Consider the following 13,609-nt stretch of genomic DNA (forward strand, 5'->3'; position numbering starts at 1 on the left):
TGGGAGAGCAGAATCTGGCCAGTCTGTAAAGCCCTGTGTGACCCATTCGTGTTGTGAAATCTCGGGTATCACAGATACCCACTGCAGAGATTCTGGCTACACATATGAACCTGGCAGTAATGTTGCTGAACTGGAAAACTTGAGCGAACCAGACAAAAAACCACACAGACCAAAAAAAGGGACATACAGAGACAGATGGAAAGACACAGTCAGAGACAAGAAAATGATATTAAAAACAAATATTTATCTAAACTATTTACAATAAATCTTTAGCTGCATTTTTATGAAGTAAATCCCTTGGTATTTCTGACAACACTACACAATTCTAGCCTCCATGAATGAGAATTCCTGCCCAGTTTCTTCTTGGCTTGAACCCCTCCCCGAGACTTTATTGCTGAAACAAGCAACTCACCGAAATCCCACGCAGCAGAGAGAAGAAATCTCCTTACTGTGCCTGAGAATCTGTATATGAATCTCACGTCTGACACTCGCAGTGCTGGACAAGGACCTTTATGATTCCCCTGTACAGTCCCTGTGGAGTTTCAGGTTTGCCAGGACTCGAGGAAAATTCCGTTCCCTCCGTAAACAGTGGAAACAGCAGAAATTAGACCCTTGAGAATTTCATCCTAAGAGCCTCCCCCGAGACTGAAGAAAAGATTCACTGATAACAGAGGCTCAGATTATCGGGGCAAATTGAGTCTTGTAGATTTGCTAGAGAGGTCCTGCACTGCTAAAACTCAAGAGAAAAATGAGGAGTCAAGTGTTAGATGTGCTCATTTATCTATCAGCATTTCTGTGCTGCTGCTCGTTGTCATAGAATCTGAGCATCTGCTGCTACTCCCAGCTGATGAACCCTGTGCTGAATCCCTGAGGCCGTGACGTGCACGTGGACAGGCTCTTGTGCATCCTTGTTTCAAACGTAGGATTTCCACACACAGTAACAGTCCCTCCCATCCGATAGTCCCTCTGACAGAGGGCAGCACAGCTTAGTCATAAACCCATCATAGGGCAATATCCAGCCATGGAGAAGTACAGCTTCCCGAGCCCCCTTCAGGGATGAGCACATGCCCTGAAGCTTCTGGACTGACGCCCTTTGCCTCTTTATCCCAGCTACAGTAACTGCACAGGCTGTCATTGGGGTAAGGAGGGTGCAGGGAGATGTTCAGAGACTAGTGAGGTTCCCATTGTCCATCCACATTCAATGGGACTCTGCTGCCCACTGCCCTTGTGCCTTTGACAACCTCCCCTGGGGTCTAGTGGATCATGCGCTGGTCTGGAACTCAGGAGACCTGGTGAATTTCTGGCTTGGCCTCAGAGGTCTTCTGTCAACTTGGACGTGTCTTCTCGTAATCTACTCAGGGCCTCAGTTTCCCTTCTGTAAAATAGGGAGAGCACTTCCTTGTTTCAGGAGGTTGTGAGGATAAAAAACCCTTAATTATTGGTCGCTCATATGGGCCTAACATTGAGGAGGGTCATATGAGGATCCAGAGGTACAGCCGTGCTTGTTTATCTCAAGTTATTTCCTTTATCCTATTTCAGGACTACGTCCCACTGTGATCTGGATACTGCACACCCTGCCCCACACATTGTGCGTTCCTCCCCCAGTCGGTTCAGGAACAGTCCTGTGCCCCTATTCTCCCCCTCCAGGGTACCCACAACTTCTGCTAATATCCATGGGAACTTTCATTGGTCTGTCACCATTCATGCTTCCATTTTCAACTGTCCATAAAATATGGCTGTGGGGAATCACATCTCATCCAGGCCAGTGAAAAAACAGTTCCTAACCTTTCATAACTGTTGTTCTTCAGGAGGCGTGGCTCATGTCCATTCCAATGTAGGTGTGTGAGTGCCACACACTGCGTGGGCTGAAGTTTTTTTCCCTTAGTGGTATCCATTGTGTCAACTCTAGTGCTCACTGGAGTCGCGCACTCTTGGCGCTGGTACATGGGACCCTGCCAACTCTCCGCCAGCTCAGATCCTTCTTGCCACCTAACTCCAACATTAGAGCAGCCAGGGCAGTGGGTGCCTTGAAGAAGAACAGTTATGAAAGTGGAGAAGAGAGCACGTCACCAGGACTAAAATGGGGGCCCAATAAGCATTGATATTACTAGAGTGAGATCCCAGGCAAGGATCAGCTGGAACATTTGAGAGTACAGGCTGTCCAGGCCTTTGAGAAAATAGCTGGTAATTGAGTTGGTGAAGAAAGATCAGCAGCTGACCCATGAATGGAATGCCGAATCACAGCCAGGTGGATGTTCATCTATGAGACCAATACCCCTGATGTTTAAAGTGTAGTAAGCAGTCCAGGATGAATGATGTGGATGACTGCATGGGAAAAAACCTTTATGCACAGGCTTGATCGAGAACCTCTTCCACTTTGCCAGGTACATCACTCTACTGGATGGTTTTCAACTCACTCAAAGGAGCTCTCTAGTGGCTCCAGACCATGTCAACTCTGAGAAGTTCAGCCATTGAACTTCCAAACCTAAAGATACAGAAGGGTGGAGATCCAACGTTGATGAGGGCAGGCTGGGGTTATCATGATCAAGGAATTTCCTTCCTTCCTGACCTCCAGTAGAACTCTGCATAGAAGTGGAGTGGGCAGGAACTTGCAGAAAGGAAATACGGAGAAGGAATACGCCTGCAACCAAGCCCAAGCTAAAGGTTCAGGAAGGAGCAGAACTGCAGACACTTCCTGTTGTGCCTTGTTTTGAAGAACCTTGTATTGGAAATACCCCATCTTTGGAAGATGTTCTTCACGGTGTCCCGGTGAAAAGAACACTCCTAGTTGGAGAATGATCTTCTGAAATGATCCGTTGGCTGTCTCTGTGTCCCCGGAAGACAAGAAGTCTCAAGATTGATTGAGGGGGTCACACAGAATTCTTACAGAGGGAGGGTTTCCCAGAACAAGGGAGAGGACCATGCTCCATGCTGTCTGTTTATTTAGAACATCGCTGTCATTTTGTCTGTAAGAACTGACATGCCTCCAGGTGGTTCTGCAATGTGCTGCAGACAAGTCGCACCTCTCTGAGCTTTCTGACATTGATATGCAGCAAGAGCTTTGCCTGGCACCTAAGACATTGGGTCCTGAGGCTCCCCAGATGAACCCTCCACCCCAGCACCATGCGTCTGTAACTAGAAAAAGTGAAGGGTGTCGTCTTGAGAATGGGACCCCCTGGACAAACTGACCTTGGGTCCTGCCACTAAAAGATGGTATCAGTTTCTGAGGGAGGAAGTCTAAGCAGTCCCTGTCTTGTCCGTACACTGACATTAACCAGGACTGCAGAGGTCTGAGCCTCAAGCTCGCATGTTGCACAACGTAGGTGTATGTGGCCTAACATTTCGAAGCTTGACCATATCTAGCTCACATCAGACTCCACCTGTCCCCTGATGCGGCCCTCGGTCAGCCAATTGTCGAGGTGAGAGTAAACCTGAATCCCTTGTTTCCTCAGAAATGCTGGAACGACTCCCATGCACTTGTCAAATACATGAGGGACTGCTAATAGGCCAAAGGGGAGGACAGTAAACTGGTAGTGACCCTAGTTCACTATGAATTGGAGGATTCTTACATGACTCTGAAGGACTGAGATGTGAAAGTATTTATGCATCCTTTAAGTTGAGAGCAGCATACAGTTGCCTGGATGCAGAGAAGGGATATTGGGGGCCAAGGAGACCATGAAGAACTTCAGCTTCTTCATGAATCAGTTGAGGTTTCGCAGGTCCAGGATGGGTCTGAGATGGCCCTTGGCTTTCGGGATTAGGAAATAATGGGAGAAGAAAGTCTTACCCTTAGTGCCGGAGGAACCTCCTCTACTGCTCCCAATTTTAGGGGCTTTTGCAACTCCTGGATTAGAAGCTGCTCCTGAGAAGGGTCCTGAAGAGGGAGGGTGGGAAGGAGGGACCCAACTGAATTGAAGGGAATATCCCAGTTCTATCGTGATTAACACCCTAGTGTCTGAAGTAATATGTCAATGTCATTCATTATCAATATTCATTATCAATATGTCAATGTAATTCATTATCACGTTGGATTCCTCCCACACTGAATGGTGCTGACATTAGTTAGTGTGGAAAATCCATCCTTGATGCCAAGAGTTCCGAGGATCTCAAAGCGCTTCTCAAACATGAATTAATCAAGCTGCGCCACATCCCACAGAAGCTGAGTCAGAAAAGTGGAAATGCTTTACCTCAGTTCCCCCAGTGAATGTGAATCTGTGGCAGAGCCAGGAATTCCAACCAGAATTCCTGACTCCTAGGCTTTAAACACTAATGATTTTCTCCCTATTGAAGTTACTTCCTGTCTCATCATCTGGAAGGTAGGAATAGGATACAGAGTGACCTAAACAAACTGGAGGATTGGGCCAAAAGAAATCTAATGAGGTTCAACAAAGAAAAGTGCAGAGTCCTCCACTTAGGAAGGAAGAATCCCATGCACAGCTATAGACTGGGGACCGACGAGCTAGGCAGCAGTTCTGCAGAAAAGGATCTGGGGGTAACGGTGGATAAAAAGCTGGAGATGAGTCAGCAGTGTGCCCTGGTTGTCAAGAAGGCTAATAACATATTGGGCTACATTAGGAGGGGCATTGCCAGCAGGTCACGGTAAGTGATTATTCCCCTCTATTCGGCATTGGTGAGGCCACATTTGGAGTATTGTGTCCAGTTTTGGGCCCCCCACTACAAAAAGGATGTGGACAAGTTGGAGAGAGTGCAGCGGAGGGCAACAAAAATGATTAGGGGGCTGGAGCACAGGACTTATGAGGAGAGGCTAAGGGAACTGGGCTTGTTTAGTCTGCAGAAGAGAAGAATGAGGGGGGATTTGATAGCAGCCTTTAACTACCTGAAAGGGGGTTCCAGGGAGGATGGGGCTAGGCTGTTCTCAGTGGTGGCAGATGACAGAACAAGGAGCAACGGTCTCAAGTTGCAGGGCGGGAGGTCTAGGTTGGACATTAGGAAAAAGGTTTTTACTAGGAGGGTGGTGAAGCACTGGAATGGGTTACCTAGGGAGGTGGTGGAATCTCCACCATTAGAGGTTTTTAAGCTGAGGCTTGACAAAGCCCTGGCTGGGATGATTTAGCTGAGGTTAGTCCTGCTTTGAGCAGGGGGTTGGACTAGATGACCTCCTGAGGTCCCTTCCAACTCTAATATTCTATGATTCTATGATCTGCAGTAACATTTCATCCTGAGTAATTTGGCTGCAAAGAGATATGGCCTGAATTTTAGAGGAACTGAGCATCCTTCCTTCCTGACATCGGCTGTTACTCAATATATGCCATGAAGCATGATGATAGTTCACTCTTCTAATCTGATCATACCTAAATAAACCATCGGTGTGCATATTCATAGAACTGTCTCATCCTTTTCTGGAATTACCTCAAAAGAAGCTCGCAGCCACCCTACACAGACAGTTGGGACAGGATGTGCAGAAGACCTTGAAACCCCATATTCACTGCCTCTGCCTTTCCCACTCTATCCATATGCTTATTATTTACACTGGCAGCAGAAGCAATTCCAGCAGCTAGCATAGTGCCTACGCTGCAAAATCATAGAATCATAGAATACTATGGTTGGAAATGACGCAGGAGGTCATCTAGTCCAACCCTCTACTCAAAGCAGCAGCAACCCCAAATAAATCATCCCAGCCAGGGCTTTGTCAAGCCGCACCTTAAAAACTTCTAGGGATGGAGATTCCCACATCTCCCAAGATACCGTATTTCCCCATGTATGAGACGCACCTTTTTTCGAAAAATTTGGGGTCTAAACACTGGGTGCGTCTTATACAGTGGTACTTACCGGTGATGTACCGTAATACATTTATTTTCAAATTTCGGGCCCCAAAATTAAGGTGCGTCTTATACATGGGAGCATCTTATACATGGGGAAATACGGTAACCCATTCCAGTGCTTCACCACACGCCTAGTGAAAAAGATTTTCCTAATATACAAACTAGGCCTCCCCCGCTGCAACTTGAGACAATTGCTCCTAGTTCTGTCATCTACAATCACTGAAAACAGTCTAGTACCATCCTCCCTGGAACCTCATTTCAGGTAGTTGAAGGCTGCTATCAAATCCCCCTTCACTCTTTTCCTCTGCAAACTAAACAAGCCTAATTCTCTCAGCCTCTCCTCAGAAGTCATATGCTCCAGCCCTCTAATCACTTCTGTGGCCCTCTGCTGGACTCTCTCCAATTTGTCCACATCCTCCCTGTAGTGGGAGGTGCAAAACTTGACACAATTCTCCAAATGTGGCCTCACCAGTGCCCAGTAGAGGGGAATAATCACTTCTTTTGATCTGCTGGCAATGCAGCCCAATATGCAGTTATGTTTCTTGGCAACCAGGGCACACTGCTGACTCATATCCAGCTTCTTGTCCACCCCCTCGTCCTATTCTGCAGAACTGTTGCCTAGTCCATCAGTCCCCAGTCTGAAGCTGTGAATGGGATTCTTCCATTCTAATGCAAGACTCTGCACCTGTCCTTGTTGAACTTATAAGATTTCTTTTGGCTTAATCCTCCCATTTGTCTAGGTCACTCTGTATCCTATCCCTTCTCTCCCTCATATCTACCACTCCCCACAACTTAGTGTCAAATGCGAACTTACTGAGGGTGCAATCCACCCCATCCTCCAGATCATTATTGAAAATGTTGTACAAAACTGTTTACTTCTTAGGTCACTTCATCCAACTCAAAAATGTTTGCTACAAGTCAAATTCAGCAAAATAAATCAAACGTTAGCCTGACACTCACCCCACTCACTGCATATCTCTGTCAGGATGTTCAAGGCTGTAATTGCACACCAATGACAGACCGCTCTTTCTGACATGCCACGTCTGCTCCACCTCTCCCATAAACATCTGAGCTGCTGGTCGGGCATGCCAGGAATAGCAGTTCTACTCAGGGGCTGCACAGTCCCAGCCGCACGACCCTCCAAGAGACAAACAACAAACAGAGCCAGCGATGCTTTCCCTCCCATCACAGGATACACAGCTACTCCTCACAGTCCCCTGCCATTGTCTCCTGCTCTCGATGGCAGAGAATAAACATGGGGAATAACCCCAGCATTGCACTGAATGTGGGAAAAGCTTCAATTTGAATCACACTGGCCATCAGGGACTGCACATCCGGCAAAGTCCAGCAAATTCTCTCCCTTTGGGGCATTCAGGGTTTTGCTCTGCCCTGGTAGGTGGAACTGTTGATCAGGAGAGACTTCTGGCAGAGACTGACAAGGGTGACAATGGCTCCGAGCTGGGGTATTGTTGCTGGCACCTCTGTTTGGATGTGTAGAATGGCTTTTCCGTAAATTCCACTATTATTTTTTGTGACAATACCTAAGTTCGATGCAGAATAGCAGCGATTCTTCATATCCTCGCTTAAGTCACTGTAACGGCCCATCCCCACTTTACTCTCTTTTAGTTATTAACACAGGCATGTTGTATCTTTCCCTTCCTGCTTACGCTTTAATTCCAATCTGTAATGATCTTTCTATGGGCTTCAGAGTTCTTTTAAAGTTGTAATGAGCTTCTATATTGTGGCTAATGGCCTCGATATGACTCCCCCTGGGGTTAAGGATGACTTTCCCTAGATTTAGTATCATGAGGGTTTTAACCCCTTCTCTCTTCTTCCGTATGCTGTATTGCAGGCCTTGATGAATCAACATGAGCCTAACCAGGAAGCCCCGTCTATATCTTATCCAAGGTCCCCTAAGGTAGGCTGTGACTTCATTTAGCGCCTTTCTCTTTGAAGTTGTAGTAGCTAAACCTTGAAAGATATGCACTTTGTGACGTCCTAAACTCACTGCCGTGTTCTCTGGCTCTTCTCAAAATCTGCCTACTTTGCTCAAAGTTGTGTAGTGCTAGTATCACGTCTCTTTGTATGGGATGGGGGAATATAATGCCCTGAGCTCTATCAATAAGTGTTTGTGAGTTGTCTCACATCTTTAGGAAGGTACAGAAGGCATGCTTTAGAAATGGAATGGGTTCATCTTTGACTCCACCTTCAAGGAGAGACCTAAACCTTATGTTAATTCTTCTTTCTTGGCTCAATCTCTCTCTTCTACCTTCTCTGCAAGGTCATTTTTTTTCCAAGCAGTTTAATTTTACTCTGTAAGTGTGTTCCAGGCACTGCCTCATGCCTTTTTCTCACAGCTATGGGAGGATGAACAACTTGAAACCCTTCTCATAGATTCATTATTGACCTGGATTATCTGACAGACTTGCCTGATAATGTTACTCTTCACTTCTTACAGTTCCCAAGGAGTAGAAGTGCTTTTGATAGGCCGTGGTCTCAGAATCTTAGGTGGTTGGACTCTCTCTTTATGGATTTAGGGAAATCCTTCACTTCAACACACTTATTATGGAGTTCCTGTCCATGCTGTCACTAGAATCTATCTCCATTTTCCCCGACTCTGACATGCACTAACTGCACTTTTTTTGTCATGCGGGCGGGGTATGGAATTTGTGCACTTTTTGTCAAGATTAAGATCTTTGGCTGCAGGCTGGATTAACCTATTGTGTGCTCAGTGCCAAACATATTTGTGGGTCCCCAGGTGGAACAATTGTAAAAGACGAGAGATCACACTGAAGTTGTCTTTGAAACAGCATACAGCTGTACTAGATTTATTTCCAAGTTCAAGTTGCCGATGGTTGCTTATCTTCCACTAAGGTACCAGCAATAATAGCCCTGCAGTAAATAGAATACACACGTATGTACATAAAATAAATAACTAGAGCAGTCACCATGTGCAGTGGTTTGGTTTTTATTTACAATGATGAAAATGTCTTCAGATTTGTCAGCGTGATTTTGCTGCAGCAAATGTTTCAGTTAAACTGGAAAAGTCTACAGAGTGTGCCAGCTGCGAATGAATGGACAACAGAGTACGACTAAGTCTTTCTTGAACCATTGTAGCACCTAAAGCACTTTTTGTCCTTTTTAAATGCGAAAAAGACCATTCACCACGGCAGTGTGGGACTGGGAATGCCAGGTTAATGCACATGGCAGTAACGACATTTGTGAAGGCTCTTTCCGAATTATACATGTTCATTATTTTCAGCATTTGCAGTGCTGTAGGCAGAGCTTGTAATAATGGTTTGGAGGCAAGTTGCTTTACAAGTGAGAACCTCTGTACCTGTTATTCAAATATCTCTTCACAGAGGTCACTGGACTAGAATCCAATTAAAGTTCTGGCAGACTCTAGCAGCAGTACTGTCAAGGTCACCTGGTAAAAACGAGAAACGTTTGTTTTATTTCTGGATACGCCTGAATTCTTCTGTTGAGATGGAGGAGAAGTGAGTTATCTGTTGTGCAGAATGATTCTACTTTGAACTTCTCTTCATCAGTCAGAACAACAGCAAGTTCTTCACTATCATCAGCCACGTGCTTTGGATGATGTTGCCTCTTTAACTGACAATTAGCTGTAGAACTTAAGGATGTTGCAGAATCATGGCATTTGTGATGGGGTGGACTCGGTCTGGATGCTCCACCTCACCCTGCCCCAGGATAGAGCAGAAAAGAAGTCCTCCAGGCAGCATAGAATGGCAGCAGAGGAGCAGCCACTCAGGGGCCAGAAAGGCCATACTCATATAAAAGCAAGCAGCAGAGGTAGAGCCTTCCTTCAGTTGCTGCCTGGAGCTCGAAGGGGGAGGATCCGATGCCTGGCTGGCTAAAAGATCAGCAGCACTGGAGGTAGCTCACTGCAGATTATCACCACATGATGGCGGGGGATCTGAGTCATATTTAAACTCAGTTGATGACATTAAACATGAGGCATAAGCCACGGGTCAGATTTTCCCAGGCCTCTCTTGTGAAGGTCCAGCCACTAATGCTTAACGCGTCTATCCTCCTACTAATTACCTCCTACTAATGCACTACTCCACTTGGAGGCCTGTAGGGATACAGAAGAGATGTAGGGGAAGGCAGCCTTCACCTCCTGGAGCACAAGGTGAGCACACTAGAAATAGCAGCTCTGGGGGTTGGGTGAGTGCCAGGATATCTAGCCAGCCCATCGGGTGTAGTCCACGAGGTCTCAGATTCTGGTGATGTATGCCAAGTCCAAGTCCCACCAAGTCTCGGTTATTCCAATCACATCATTGTTCCTTGTCTGTGGCAGGACTTCCAATTCCTTCTGATTGTTTCCCAGGGTTCATGTACAGCACCTAAGATATCTAGCCGATTGCCCAACTTTCTCAGTATGAATCACAAACTGAAATGCCACAGTTTCTAAGAGAGCCCTGCACGGGACTAGCCATCCAGCCCCCCATATGGCTGGGGATTCCCACTGTCGCCCCATGGAGGTGTGGGATCCGGGTCTCTCCTTTATCACCTCCACCCGGGTGTGCACAGCCCTTCTTCATGAGCCCCAGCTGCCCAGGGCTGACACCTGGAGCTCTTAAAAATAGAAACCCACACAGCTTGTGCCTACCTTTACACTCTCCCACGCCTCTCACAGTTTGGGAACCGCTGCTCTAAACAGATCTGAATGAAAACAACTGCCCAGGAGAAGCACAAGGAACGTCTGTTGGAATGACTGGCCAATTTTCCGGCTCCATACAGCTCCTCGTCAGTCGCAGTGCAGTGTTCAGCGTATTTGGCTGAATGATGGTGAGTAGATCAGCAGCTCCCTGTGAGCGATGAAAGCGATTGGAAAACTGTACATTTATTGTGTCGAGGTGCCTGTAAAACATGGTCATGTAGGAAAAAATCTACCTTGTGACAGGCCTTGCTCGGGGTCTGTCCGCAGGGGAGTGCCGCCTAGTAGCTAGGGCTTAGGCTGTGACGTGCAGGGGGGCTGTTTACAAGGGACCCCAGGTCCACCCCTGTTATTGTGGGAAACTTTCCTGGCTCACACACCACCCCTGGGGGAGCTGGCTAGCAACAGGATCTGAGTCCTCACTCCTACTCCCTGTACCCAGAGGCCTGCCTGACCTCGAGGGCTCCTCTCCCACTCTCCTGTGTGGCGAGGTCCCTGTAACACCAACAGGGCTGGGCCCAGGATTCCTGGGAGGCTCGATCCACAACCATGTCATGGTCACTTAGGACAGGGGCTAGGGTGACTCTCTCATCACCGGCCATGTCCCTGACCTGCTGCTCACTACATTACAAACTGATACAACTTGTTAAACAGCAGCTGTAAGAAAAATAAGGAAAAAAAGGGGAAGGTTAAAGGAAAGAAAGAGTATGACATGGGGACCCCCGACCAACAGTCTCTGGGACATAAAAAAACTTCACAGTTTGTCCCTTACATGTCCCGGAGCCCAGTCCCAGCCCAGTCCACTGATGCCACACCCCCGTACCAGACCCTGTCTGTGCCGTGCTGATGCCACAAAGAACACGCCTGCTCTGGCAGTGGCCAGACGCACTCAGGCTCCAGCCGGGTCACTGTAATTGTGATAAAGAAGTTCAGCCTTGTAGTTTCTTCCTTTGTCTTTGGCTGTCTAAAAGTGCAGCGTCAGTTCATCAAACTGAGCAAGAACCCTGCTCACACAGGGACTGATGGAAAGCCACCTAGAGTCAGAAAGCTGCAGTATCATCAGTGATTTCTTCTCCCAGGCATCGGCCCCCGTTTGGGTCACGTCTCTCCACTCCCCCTACCTAAGGCCAGGCTACAAGGCCTTCTTGTCTGGCGACGTCTCCCTGCACGGGGCCTTGTTCTCCTCAGCTGCTCATCACGCACAGTCAGAGGTTGCCCATCTCCCTGGCTCTGGCTCAGCGCTGCTGCTCTGCCTCCATCCCAGCTCTGCCTTCTGGGCTGCTTCTCTGGCTCCTCTGGTTCTGGTTGCTGCAGCTCTGCCCCCAGCTCCACTCGGGCAACTGCTCTCCCATTAGCTCTGCCCTACGCAAGGCTGACAGATTTCTTCTGCGTCCATGGATCAGATTCCCTTAAAAACTAGCCCCAGAGTAGCCGAAGCTCGTTATGGAAACAAAGCTTTTGTTTTAACACATTGGTCTCTACATCAAATAACAAACTGAACCTTTCATCAGACACGCAGATTTTTATTTAATCCAAGCTGTGCTACAAGCCCCAGCAGGAGTTGCTCCACATTAGCAACAAAGCTATGAATGGACAATCAAATTCAAAGTCAGAATCCAAGTCCTGGTACTTGTGTCCTGCTGGAGCGTTGGCAGATGTTTCAAACTAAAAACGGCGAATGACGGCAGCCTGGCCACTCCAGAGTGCCCCTTGTGGATTTTCCCAACTCTCCTGAATTCAGGAGCTGCCCCTGCAGCCAGATTTCTTTAAACTCCCAGTCCTTCCCGGGCAGTAATGTCCTTTAAGTAATGTCCTGCACCAAATGGGAGCAAATGGAGGAAACTCCAAAATGTTTCCCATCCCTTCTGGCTTTCCTTTGATGAGAACTCAGGGAGATGGATTTTCAGAGGCTGTTGGCATCACCCTGCAAAGAGTAAATTGGCTGCTGGAAGCCAGGGTGAGACCATGATGCTTCTGGGTTGGTCCCTGGTGTGGAGACTGAATCTCATAGTGACGTCTGCAGCACCACATGCACTGCCCCTCCCCACGTGGATAAAGAGGCAGCCTAGGGAGGGTTGACTCAGCAGCACGAGCCGCATGTACCTGTCTCCTTATAAGGAAATGAAGTGACCCCACCTGCTGGTGCGTGGTCAGTAACTGCCCGGGAAAATTATAATCATCTGGTTGGCTGGTTCATACCTGCCAGGGAAATCAGGAGCACCTGGTTAGCAAAACTCCAAGCCATGACCTTAGAAGGTCATGCAGCAAATAGCAACCAATGGGGCTTAGTCTCTGCTGACCGTGGGAAACTATAAAAGTTCAAACCCAGGTAGCAGATGGCAGAGAGGAATTGAATCTACCCGGCACCCCGTGTATCTCTTGGTTGTGTCGCCTCAGCGGGCTGACGCATCTTCCCCACCCCGCTTCACTGTGAACTGATCACTCACAGTGGCTCTCTCCCGTCTGCAATATCTAAAGCAAACGGCAACTGAATCTGGCCAGCATGGTATACCTGTATATAATGTTTGTGAGTGTGGATTAACTGTTCTCTGTTGTGTTTCTCTTGTAACCTCTTTGGGGAACTCCAAAACCGGGCACCCTAGTGTCACACGCTGGCAGCCATGCGTTGATCTGGAGAGATCACAAAACGCTAAAGTCTTGGGTGGTGCATTTTGTCCTTTCGCACACGGATTTCTCCTGCCCTTTGCTATCTCTGTTTACTGTGCAATTGCTTGCTGTGAAACTGTTTATTATAAGGATAGAATTGTTTATTATAAAATAAAGGGTTTATTGGTTAAGCAAACCCCTAGAATCATCACTGTCTCGCCGACCCCCTGTATCCCAAACCGAACCTATCTGAGAGTTTTTCTCTCCGTTTCCACACCTGGTGCAGGACCATGATCCATAAGAGCACAGTGTTAATGCCACAAGGTTACAAGGCAGGTGGTGACAGACACATTCACTGGTCTAGGTGCTGCCTAAAATGTCACAGACTGTGTCACTCTGCAGCATGTAAGTGAAGTGCTCTCTGGGAACCACTCTATCGCCTTGATGACAGAGGGCATGTGGGAAACTCTTCAGAGACATCCATGGTGAAAAGTTCCGGAGGGGTAGCTGTGTTAGTCTGTATAGAGCAAAAGCAATAAGA

The sequence above is a fragment of the Emydura macquarii genome, unplaced genomic scaffold (assembly GCF_026122565.2).
Source record: "Emydura macquarii macquarii isolate MOO-44397 ecotype Brisbane River unplaced genomic scaffold, CSIRO-AGI_Emac_v2 contig_791, whole genome shotgun sequence".
NCBI lineage: Eukaryota > Metazoa > Chordata > Testudines > Chelidae > Emydura > Emydura macquarii.